Source organism: Tribolium castaneum, chromosome 1, assembly GCF_031307605.1.
Source record: "Tribolium castaneum strain GA2 chromosome 1, icTriCast1.1, whole genome shotgun sequence".
In the NCBI taxonomy this organism is placed as follows: domain Eukaryota; kingdom Metazoa; phylum Arthropoda; class Insecta; order Coleoptera; family Tenebrionidae; genus Tribolium; species Tribolium castaneum.
Genome location: NC_087394.1, coordinates 30,079,387 through 30,092,526, shown reverse-complemented (window position 1 = coordinate 30,092,526; position 13,140 = coordinate 30,079,387). Strand labels below are relative to the sequence as shown.

General features: G+C 30.9%; 1 protein-coding gene and 1 long non-coding RNA gene across 13 annotated transcripts in view; one reads left to right on the top strand and one right to left on the bottom strand.

Moving 5' to 3' along the window:
* Positions 1-13,140, bottom strand: part of LOC664188 (irregular chiasm C-roughest protein) — a 268,755-nt gene that overhangs the window by 56,806 nt on the left and 198,809 nt on the right. The gene's annotated exons all lie outside the window — the stretch shown is intronic.
* Positions 6,011-12,322, top strand: LOC135265871 (uncharacterized). Its single transcript, XR_010333728.1, has 5 exons — positions 6,011-7,199; positions 7,256-7,991; positions 8,047-8,205; positions 8,262-8,741; positions 8,794-12,322. It is a non-coding gene; the product is annotated as an uncharacterized LOC135265871 (long non-coding RNA).

Here is a 13,140-nt window from a genome sequence, read left to right as displayed (position 1 = left end):
TAAACGTACGCTTCTTACATCACAATGATCAAATAGAGTAACATCAGACTTTGGATTATTTTTTCGGTTTGTTTGAAAGCAAACGATAATAAATCTTGGTCTTTCTAATTGAGTAGATGTTTTAACTCTCCAGATGTCGTTATTAGTTTGTCGAACTGATGGAAGTTCATGAATTTCCCATTTTCTGAACGGTAACGATATAACACGATCTTTGTTGATCCCTTCTAATATAGTTAATTTAATTTCATCATTTGGGTAAACATGTTTTGCTTTTAATTCAATATTGTTAATCTTAAGTGTCGCTTTTCTCGTTCCGGTAGAAATGAAACAATTAGCATCGTTACGACTTCGTATTAATCGAAGTTTTTGATGACCGCTAACTATCCGATGATAATCAAATGGTAAATTTAACAGATAAGATAAAGGGATTCTAAATGAAAACGTATTATCAGTTTCATTAAATGTCTTCAGTTGTTGACTTTCTTGATCATTCCATCCAGCGAGAGTTAATGCTCTTACTTCATCTTTGCCATAACATAGAAAAGTTTTGATTGTAGATACTGTTCCGACTTCACGTACACTATCTAACTCAACATTATTCAATTCATAGCTTACATTCTCAAATAAATATGCTGCTGCATTATTAGTCAAGGTTACATTTCCACCGCCAGTTTCCGGTACCGGATCTGGTATGAACTCACCGTCCACTTGTATAAATGATTCAAAGAGAGAAATCCAAATATCTCTCTGATTAATTATAATTTCGATTTCATCATTGTTATCGAAAGATCTTACTTGCGGACTATATGTATGTTCTTCCTCTTTACTTATGCTGTCGTCTATTTCCGGTGAACTGTAAACCTGAAGTTTGCTGGCGGACATTATATCCTAACGATTTAAGAATCTGCACGCTCTGATGTGATAATGTCGACTGATGACAAGATACTGACTGATAATTTGATGGATTGTATGATTTTTTATATTGATTTTGAAACACTAAACCCATGTTTATGCTTCTTTTTTCAGAGCAAGACGAATATTGATTGTTTGACCGTTAAAATCTATAGGACAATGGTCTTGATCAACAATATCAATAGTTAGGTTAGGTATATTGGATCTATTAATGATAGGTAAATAAATAGGATTTAATGGTTCCACAAAAATCTGTTCGGCTGGACTAACACTTAAAGCAGTTTCATAAAGAGTATGAGATTCTTTGTTTTTGTAGAAAGAACCTCTTACAATATTACACTCGATACGTATTGTATTAACCTTAATTATGTTAACAGGTAAATCACTTTCATGTAATTGTCTTGCTTTAAGTTTCCTTTTAGAAAAACCTAACAATTTACCAATACTATCTTCGTGAGCGAAATTAATGTCGTAAATACTAAATATCTCACACTTTAATGTGTTTTCGTTAGCCTTCAATGAAAATGTATTCTGTTTTTGAGCATCAGTTGCAGATCGTCCACTAAGAATAATTTGTATATATTTTTCTATAGCAGCTATTTCATAAGCACCTTTCGGAAATGTTATCACTTTTTCTTCAGTAGTGTTCGGAGCAAAATAATAAAATTTATTTGTACCCTCTTCTATATTTGGTATATTATTGTTAGTATAAAAACCGATTAAAGCTATAGAATAATTCGAATTTTCTTCAAGGTCAATGGGTGGCTCATAGTGTTCAGACAGCGTACTTTCAACACCTGTTAGGGAGAATGTCTTATACATGACTGAATAAAATACATGATTATCTCATCTTTTATTATGTAAAAACATCAAACATAAATGTCCGCAATTATATGATAAAAATTGATAACGATCATGATTAAAGTAAATATTACAATTTCCTAAGTATCGTACTAATTCTAGAGGTGGCTTTAGATTTCCATAACTATCAAAATAATCAACCTGTTTATTTGTTTTTCTATAACAAACCCAATGAGTTCCGGATCCTTTTTTAGAGTCCAAATTAATGATAGCACATTCTGTCTTATCAGGTTTCATATGAATTAATTCATCTCTCATAAAAACGCCTTTAAATTTGGGTAGTTTTAATAATTTAGCATATCTTCTTAAATCATTATCAGTTAGTGCCCTATTAGGCAGTTTTATTGGTAGTTTTTTGGAAATTTACGTAAATACAATCCATAACCTCGTGGTTGCTTTCGAAGATATAAACCACTTCCCGCCTTCCCGATAGCGATATCTTCCAGTACTTTATTATGACGTTTATTCTCATCTAATTTCTGTTTCGCTGCTTTAGCATCATTTACAGCTTTAGTTATAGCAGCAGCACCTCCGCCCATAGCCCCTAAGGCACTAAGTCCTCCAAAAATTAATGGTAACAATGGTAAAAATCCTCCTGTTTTTATAGGTATAATACGAGGAATTTTTATACGCTTACGACCTCCAGATTTTCTAACTGCTATACGAGCAGCTGATAATGCAGATTTTATATTATCATATCCCTTATTTTCTAAATTTGATAAAAGAGCTTTATGAAAAGGTTGTTGTTTTTTCTGTGTCCTCTTTCTAGATTTCTTTGTCTTCCTTTTCGATTTTTTCCTTTGGATTCCCATACCTAATTTCCTTTTGACTTTCATTGCGTTAGTTACAAACCAGGCACTTGCTTTTTCACCAAATGAAGCGTCTTTAGACTTAACACGTGACCATGCACTATCTTCTAAAATTCGATCCGCTTGATGTCTATCTTTTAAATCGTTGGAATTAGCGTAAGCTATATCGTGCGTTTTACAAAAGCTGTCAAGCTTGTTTATTCCAGGATCACCTCGTTCTAACCGTTTCTTAAGTTTTGTACCAGGTCCGCAATATTGATATCCTGGTAAATGTAATTCAAAAGGTAATTTATTGATTGCAGTATTTAATAGTCCTTCCCCTTTGAAAGACAACATTTAACTGAACTTTTTTCCCTATATAAACCTTCTTATAAATGTTTTTAATTTAGTATGAAAATGAAAGTGTTAAAGCAAAAATTACAATTACCTATCATAAATCATGATTATAATAATGTTGATAATAAACATAAAATGTCTCATCGACATGGTACACTTTTACCCGAATCAATACGTTGTATAATTTGTGGACCTTCTGGTGGAGGAAAAACTAACATATTATTGTCTTTATTGTTTGATCCCAACGGATTGAAATTTGAAAACATATATATTTATTGTAAATCATTATATCAACCGAAGTATAAACTGCTTAGTGATGTGCTACAAAAAATTAAAGGAATGGAATATAACCAGTATGAACATAATGAAGACGTGCTAGATCCAAAAGATGCAAAAAATAACTCTATTTTTATATTTGATGATGTCATAATGTGTAATCAAGCTAAGATAAGGGATTACTTTTGCATGGGCCGGCATAAAAATATTGATAGTTTCTATCTCTGTCAAACATATACAAAAATACCGAAACATTTAATTCGAGATAATGCAAATTTATTGGTAATATTAAAACAAGATCTGTTAAATTTAAAACATGTATATGAAGATCATGTTGGTGCTGATATGAAATTCGAACAATTCTGTGAAATATGTCAGGAATGTTGGAAAAACCAATATGGTTTTTTGGTTATATGTAAAGATAATGAATTAAATAAGGGTCGATATAGAAAAGGGTTTGATCATTTTATTCAAGTGTAGAGTGATATCTATTTGAGAACGTTTCCAGACCGGTTAATATCAGTTTCACAGCGGTTAGTATCGGTGCGATATCGGTTAATACCGGTTCCAAAGCGGTTAGTATCGGTTAGATACCGGTTAGAGACCGGTTAATATCGGTCTCAGACCGGTTAGTATCGGTGTGATATTGGTTAATACCGGTTCCAGAGCGGTTATTATCGGATAGAGACCGGTTAATATCGGTTTCAGACCGGTTAATGTCTGTTAAAAAGCAGTTCCTGATCGGTTTGAGATCGGTTAATATCAGTTTGAGACCCGTTATAATAGCAGTCGAATAAGAAGTTATATAAACAATAATTCTGATTTGTTCGGTTAGTTTATAACATTAAGCGGTAATGATGGGTACCAAACCAGATCAAAACCTTAAAAGACATATATTAAAAGCAGCTGATTCAATTCGAAAGAAGTATAAAGCCATAAAGTTAAACAGCAGTGAAGCGGATGAGTCAATTAAAAAGCTTTTTCAGCCTGTTATAAATCCTTTAGAAGAAATTTCAATAAAATTGGAGAAGCAATCTCCACCACCACAGCAACAACAACAAAAACAACACAAAAGACCAAAACATCATATTCAAAAGCAAAGGAAACAATTTCTTAAACTACCAAAAAAAGAAAAGATTAAACAAGAACTTGAACTACCAGTTGAAGAAACATATGAACCTAGTACATCACTGCGACAACCAGAAGAAATATATGAGTCATTACCAGAAATAAAAGAAGAAGATGAAGAAACCAAATCTGACACTATGGATGATTTAATTAATAGCAGACATATTTTAGATGAATTTTTAGAACAATATCCTCCAGTTGCGAGAAATGCAATAGAAGCAGTTTTAGAGAAAACCAGTGATCAGACATTTGGTCCTAGATATAATTCAAAAGAGAATAAACTATTTATGGGTAAACATGAATTAATAATCAGTCAAAATGGTGATTTAATTTTAGATAATGAATCATTTCCTGGTACTCCTGGTTTATACAGACTAATATTTTTTAAAAACCCTGAAGATAAATACACTCAAATTACAAAAGAGGATCGGTCAGCATACAAAAAAATACTTGAAATTTCTAATACACATAGAAAAAATAATGATCCCACAAAACAACTAAAAGGTCATAGAGGTGTAAAATATACTCAAATTGTGCAACCAATGTTTACTTCATTTCCTAAATCTCCGTTTATTGGTGAAGGATTATTCACTAATAAACGTGTAGAATATGTTTACTGGGATGACATAAATGAATTAGTGTCACGTCTAGCATTATTACATGCAGCGACAAAAGCGGGTAACAATTCCCATCTGAATGAAATTTTATCAATAGAAGAAGAATTAAAGGAATGTGGTGTAATATATTAGGCTTAAGTTTTTTTCTGGTTAATCCTCAGTGTTGAAATGCCCATTGATCTATTCGGACGTAAAGTGTTATCAGCATCAAGTGCATTTTTTAAATCTACACCATCACCTTTTGTTTTCACTGCTGATGGTGACCTTGATTTAAAACATCATAGAATCTGTAACATTAATGATCCAACAGAAGACAAAGATTGTGCGAATAAGGTATATATTGATTTAGTAAGTAAACAAATATACCAAAAGATGGAAGGAGTAATAGCTGCTTTAACGGATTTAAATAATAATGTTCATAAAGCAGATGCTATATGGATGGATAAATTTAATCAGTTAAACTTAACCATGAATGTTAAGTACAAAATACTTGATGAAAAAATTGATAATATAATTGCTACAATTCCTCACACGATTGAATCAGAATTGCATAACAAACATTTAAGTATAAATTATGAAATCGATAACAAGTGGAAAAAATTTATGAATAATTCAAATGAGATAACCAGACGAATAAAAAAACTTGAAGAACGCTTTGAAGGAATCGATAGTATTAAGATAAAACCAGAAACCATTTCCAAACGTTCTAAAGCAGGTGATACAGATCAACTTGAAAATGTACCTATATCAAAGAAAAGGAAAGTAACAGATTCATATGAAAATAGTGAAAGATAGAACCCATGCCTCATAATAAAAACAAGTGTCCTCCAGGTCAAATGTCAGATCGTCATGGAAATTGTAGAGAAGTGTACCGTAAATAAGCAATGGTTCGACTAAAGCAAGTTAGTGATGTAAAGCAAAAATTGGTAAACGAGATATTTAAACCTGCACGCAGGAATTTTAAACGAAGACGTACTATAATTAAAGGATTGGATGATTTATGGCAAGTAGATTTAGCAGAAATGCAAAATTTATCTTATCATAATAATGGATTTAAATATATTTTAGTCGTAATCGACTGTTTTTCTAAATTTTTATGGACCAGACCACTGAAATCGAAATCAGCTAATGAGGTTAGCAGAGCTATGGAATCAATACTGAAGAATGAAAAAGAACGAATACCAAAGAATTTACAGTCAGATCAAGGAAAGGAATTTTATAATACCACTTTTCAGGATTTGATGAGACGTTATAATATTAATCACTATAGTACGTACAGCGTTAAAAAAGCAGCAATTGCTGAACGAGTTATACGTACTTTAAAATCCAAAATTTATCGATATTTTACGTTATTTGCGACACATAAATGGATAAATAAATTGCAAGAGATAACCAAAAATTATAATACTACAATACATCGAACAACAGGAAGGAAACCCACAGAGATAAACGCTTCGAATCAAGGAGACATAACAGCATATGATCATCTAAAGATTGTTGATAAAAACAGAAAAAAATTTAAAGTCGGAGATTTCGTAAGAATTAGCAAAGAAAAGATGTTATTTGAAAAAGGATATACACCCAATTGGTCAACGGAAATTTTTAAAATCAGTAAGATTAATCTAACCAATCCTGTAACATTTCTGCTAGAAGATAAAGAAGGTCAACCAATCAAAGGAGCTTTTTATATTTGGGAATTATCAAAAACTCAATATCCTGACGTCTATTTAGTTGAGAAAGTGATTCGACGTAAAGGAACTAAATTATTTGTGAAATGGTTAGGTTTACCAGATAATCAGAATAGTTGGATTGAAATGAAAGATATTACCTAATAAATAAGAAATATATATACGATATAATTATTTAACGTCTAATTTAGTTCCATTTAAGATGGCAACGAGTGTAGAACCTGTTATAAAAAAAGTGCTGCATTTTGAAAAAACCATAAGCGATATTCGATTACTAATGAAACTGGAACTACTGAAATTAGGACCGTGCCAGTTGATGGATATATTTCATAAATTACCGGAAACATATCAACAAGATCATGATATAAAGCTGAATCTACCATGTTTACAACATTATTATAACAGTTTTGACGAAGATCAGTTTGATGGTCCTCCTTCATCAATAAATAATTGTGTTTCGTGTATTTTAGATGATACAGGAAGCCAACAACAACAACAACAACAACAACAACAACAACAACAACCCACTGCGTTTCAAGTGTAATGCCTCTTTTGAACTCATCACTCATCTTGTTTGTTACTCTTATACAAAATGTGTTGTACGTGCAAAAACCGTTAGATGTTGTAGATATGTACATCGTCTTCACTAGTGAAAGTCCTAACAACACAAGATGGTCTCCTCTCTGGAAAAGTTTATTTTTCAACGATGTTGATTACCAATGGAAGAAGATGAATCTGGGTTATTTGAGCAATACTGCAATAGAAATATTTAAATATGAAAATGTTTCTATAGCAAACTCTGTAATATATTTTAAATTAAGACTAGTTTTTACCAATAGTAATTATATTGATACTGACTGGAAGAGACTTATACTTAATGATCATGATGTAGTTTCAATAAAAAATTGTTTTAATCATGTTCCTACCTTTTTAGCAATGTTTGGAATTGTTTGTACATGTTGGATCGTTTTTATGATGTTCATAGCGTTAGGTTTGGCTTAAAAACTGCAATTAAAAATTTATTTAGGTGTATGACTTTGTTAGTTTAAGTATGTAGTTTGTTTTATGTCTAATAAAAAATAATATTCATTCTGATTATTTTTGTTATCATATTTCCTGTCTAACGTTTTTTTCCTTAAAAACGTTAAATTTTTATCAGTTATATTTTGAATTTTTTGAATTTTTACGTAAGGAACCACAATATCCGGTTGCAAAGTTTATGGAATATAAAATCATATCGCATCAATGATTAATTCATTTCTACTTCGACTGTCCGTGTATGAAAGTAATCATGTTCAAGTGCTCTCAATGCGATAACAAGTTTACTCGCAAAGATGCTTTAACACGTCATGTAAAAAAACATAGTAAGTAAATACATTTTACGTTATAGAAATTGTTTTAATTAAGAGCATTTTTAAGGTGATAAATTATCTAAACTCACTTGCACCGGATGTAAAACGTCATTTACGAGATTTGATAACTATAGGCGTCATATTACAAATTCATCATTGTGTTCAATGGATTCGGATGATATGACTCCTAAAAAAGCCCGCCTGACAACTAGAACACCTTTACAAGGTATTTTTGTAAATATTCTTTATATTATTATTATTATAACTTGTTTTTGTTTTTAGAAGTTACTACTAACGCTCCATCATGTTCATTTCATCAATTTTGTGAAATATGCAATAGTCACTACAGAGGATCCAGATTAAACCATTTACGTTCTTTAAAACATAAAAGTGTCATCTCCGCCAAAATTAATGATGATGATGATTTCGTTGAAGAATATCAAGTTGCCTTCAAATCAAGAATTACCTCATACCGATTGAAAAATTCACAACTAGATGACTTGGAAGTGTGCAATTTTTTTGAAAGAAATCAAGATAAACTTATCACTTTAATAACTAGAAAACTGAGAGAATTTAACCAACTTAAAATTAATTTCGAACTTTTTGCTAAATATATTTTACCTTCTAAAGACATTATCGAAATCAAATCATTCAACACTAAAAATATCATCATTTCAATATCGACAAATATTAAGGTAGAACTGGAAGAAATATGTGGCGTCATAAAAAACAAAATGAGTGAATTCTTGGAAAAAGATAGTGGTAAGTAATATCAATTTTATTTATAAACATATTATTGTATTAAATTTTTTAGGTTGGATTTTAATGGAAATTTTGTTTTTGGAACTTAATATCAACAAATTCAATCCACTACGTGCATCAACATATATACCATTACCGAAGGACATAGCGAAGCGGAGAGCGGTTATCAATATTCATAATGATGATAATGAATGTTTCAAATGGTCTGTTTTGGCACACCTTCATTCAACTGAAGTAAATGTTAATCGACATCGAGTTGATGCTTATCGTGAGTTTGAAGAGGAATTAGATTTTACAGATATTTCATTTCCGGTTAAATTAACTGATATTTTTAAATTTGAAGCACTTAATAATATTAGTGTAAATGTCTATGGAACAGAGCAGCGTTTTGATCATGAAAAAGGTAAATGGGTATCAGATATTATAGGTCCCTTTTATTTAACTTCTAAGAAACGAGACATTCATGTAAATTTATTACTTATCGTAGACGATGAAAGAATGATCAAACATTACTGTCTGATAAGCAACATTTCTCGATTAATAAGTTCACAACTTTCCAAACATAATCATGCTAAATTTATATGTAACGGTTGTCTATTATTTTTTTCGAGTGAACAAAAATTAGTTAAACATCGTAAGTATGCTTGTAATGAAGTTGTCACTACATTACCAACTTCTGATCTGATTATAAATAAATTTGGTAAAGAAGTGCCTGGTAATGAATTAACATTTCAAAATTTTGATAAATCTCTTAAAGTTCCTTTTGTATTTTATTTCGATTTTGAATCTATTTTAAAACCTTTACGCAATGATAATTCAGCCGATAATATCCGTACAATTGTTACACATTTACATGAACCATATAGTTTCGGATATTACATAAAATGTGCATATAATGATAATTTATCAATTTATCGGACTTATCGAGGAAAAGATGCTCCTAAAATTTTTGTGAAATGGTTGCAAGATGATGTAAATAGACTTTATCACGATCACCTCAAACATATCGTACCACTTGAAATGACTCCGTTAGATGAATTGGTTTTTCAAATATCTACCCATTGTCATTTATGTAAAGAACCTTTCAAAACAGATTACGGAAGTCTAAATTGTGATAGAGTTCGTAATCATTGTCACTTAACAGGTGAATTTTTAGGACCTGCACATTCTATTTGTAATTTAAATTATAAGATTCCAAAATATATCCCTGTTTTTTGTCATAATTTAACTAATTATGATAGTCATTTATTTATTAAAGCTTTAGCAACAGAAAAGACCATCATTAATTGCATTGCTCAAACTAAAGAAAAGTATATTACATTTTCAAAAAAAATTTTAGTTGATAAGGTCATGAACACGACTACAAATACAGTTGACAATATTTTTATAACGCTTAGATTCGTAGATTCGTTCCGTTTCCTTTCTTTTTCATTAGATAAATTATCTCAGACTTTAACTTCTAATGAATGTCTAACCATTCGGAAACACTTTCCGGACGATAACCAATTTAATTTGATAAGACAAAAAGGTGTTTTTCCATATTCATATTTGGATTGTTTTAATAAGTTAGATGATACCAGTTTACCATTGATTCAACAATTTTATGATAATCTTAATAAAACTGATATCAGTGAACATGATTATGAGCGAGCACAGGAAGTCTGGAATCTATTTGATTGCAAAACGTTAGGTGATTATTCCGACATTTATTTAAAGTCTGATGTTTTGTTACTAACAGACATTTTTGAAAATTTCAGAAAGGTTTGTCTCAAAATTTATGAACTAGATCCAGCTCATTACTTAACAGCACCTTCATTAGGCTGGGATGCTATGTTAAAAATGACTGGAATTAAATTCGAATTGTTAACTGATATAGACATGGTACATTTCTTTCGAAAATCTATTAGAGGAGGACTTTGTCAATGTTCAAAACGTAAAGCAGTAGCAAATAATAAGTTTTTATCAAATCATGATCCTTCTAAACCAACTTCTTTTATAATGTACCTTGATGCAACCAACTTGTATGGAGCAGCAATGTCTGAATATTTACCTTATAGCGGTTTTCGATGGGAAGATCCTAATGAATTCAATGATAACCTAATTCTCAATTTGACAGATAACGCTGATGTAGGTTATATATTCGAAGTTGATTTAGAATATCCTTCTGAATTACATAATCTTCACAACGATTTACCATTTTGTCCTGAAAAATTTATTCCTCCCTCTAGTAAAACTGAGAAACTTTGCGCAACCTTGAACAATAAAGTACACTATGTTTTACATTATCGAAATTTAAGACAAGCTATACAAGGTGGTTTAAAATTAATTAATATTCACCGTGTTTTAAGTTTTAATCAATCACCATGGTTGAAAACATATATTGATTTAAATACAGAAATGCGTAACAAATCAAAAAACGCGTTAGAAAAAGATGTATTTAAATTAATGAATAATTCAGTTTTTGGTAAAACCATGGAATCAATTGATAAAAGAGTAAACGTGAAATTGGTAACATCATGGAATAATATAGGTAGAAAACCAGGTGCTGAAAGTTTAATTGCACGACCAAATTTTAAAAATTCATCTATCTTTACACCAAATTTTGTAGCTATTCAATTAGAGAACGAAAAAGTTTTCTACAATAAACCTCTGTATGTAGGTTTTACTATTCTAGATATCAGTAAAACTATTATGTATGATTTTTATTATAATTTCATAAAACTTAAATACGGTAACAATGCAACGCTTTTGTATACCGATACTGATAGTTTAGTAATTGAAATTTTTTGTGAAAATATTTATGATGATATTAAATCTAATATAGAGCGTTTTGATACTTCAAATTATAAAGCAGAAAATATTCATGGAATACCTGTATCGTCTTCTGTCATCGGGAAGATGAAAGATGAATATAAAGGACGTGTAATATCAGAATTTTTAGGAACAGGTGCTAAAGCATATTGTGTGGATGTTGAAGGTGAATTATCTAAAAAAGCTAAGGGTATTAAACACAATGTAATTACAAGTGAATTACATAAAATTGACTACCAAAACGCAGTTACTGTTCCAAACACTGAAATTATTAAAGAAATGAATATCTTTCGTTCGAAGCTTCATAACATTTACACAGAATTAAAGAAAAAAATTGCTTTATCTTTCAAAGATGATAAACGTTACATCTTAAACAATTCTGAAGGTAGAACATTATCTTGGGGTCATAAAAATATTCTTCCTCAAACTCAGGAATAATATTTAATTTGTATTGTAGTTATTGTATTATAATGTTTATGTATTATAATATGTATGTATGTATGTACTTATATTTAGATGTAATAAACAATTAAAGTAATTTATTGTTTTTATTATTATCCATTAACCAAATAGCTTATGTGAATTTGTTTCAGGTTTCCAAAATAGACAGCACTATCCACTCTACCTACCTGAGGTTCGACTCCCCATGGAAGGAACAACAACAACAACAACTTTTTTTGCATTATATTTTAAACAAATAACAAAATAAACTTGGTGCGCAACAGACAAGTTAGGCAAACAACATTACAAAAATAAAAAACTACATATACTAGGTTTTTTTTCCTTATCGATAAAATAATGACTTTCCTTTATTAGTTATTAGTGACAAGCGCGATGATTTTCTGATATTTTGCTTAACTCAATACAGCATGTATTGTATATATACTTCATGTATTCACAATTGCACATTTCAAAAATCATATATTCAAAATTTCACAACCCCAAAAACCAAAAATTTCACAACCCCAAAAAGCTACTACTACTACTACTACTACTACTTGTTTTCTTGGTTGCATATTCGCAAACGGGCGGGGGGTGTGTTTAAAAAAAAAAATGGAGGCCAGCGCCATCTTTGATTGACGGCTGCGCTGACGGCAGCGCCATCTAGCGAAAAGTTTGCAGACCGTGGCGCCATCTAACGTGAGAATTTAGGCGGAATTTGTGACGACATCGGCGCTACCAACATTACACCCAATATTAATTTTTAAATAAATTAAAATTTTGGCGCCATTTTTTTTAACAAACAAACATGGCCGACTAATTTCAAATATTAATTTTGAAATAATTTAAATTTGGCGCCAATTTACCATTAAACAAAAATGACCGCCGCCGACTTTCAAACTTCCAAGATGGCGACGATTATTATTATTATTATTATTATTATACTACATAAATATATTTGCATCATCACAAATGGCGTCAGTCGGCCGCAGGCCGGCTGACCAGCTGGTCGCAGGCCAGCGAGCTGCGATTACGCGCTTGCGTCTGCGGCTGACTGACACAATTTTCACACATGCGCAGTAGAGGGAGGTGGAGGTGGTTTTTGAACCGGCTATCTCTATCTACTCCTATTTCCTTCCATTCATTA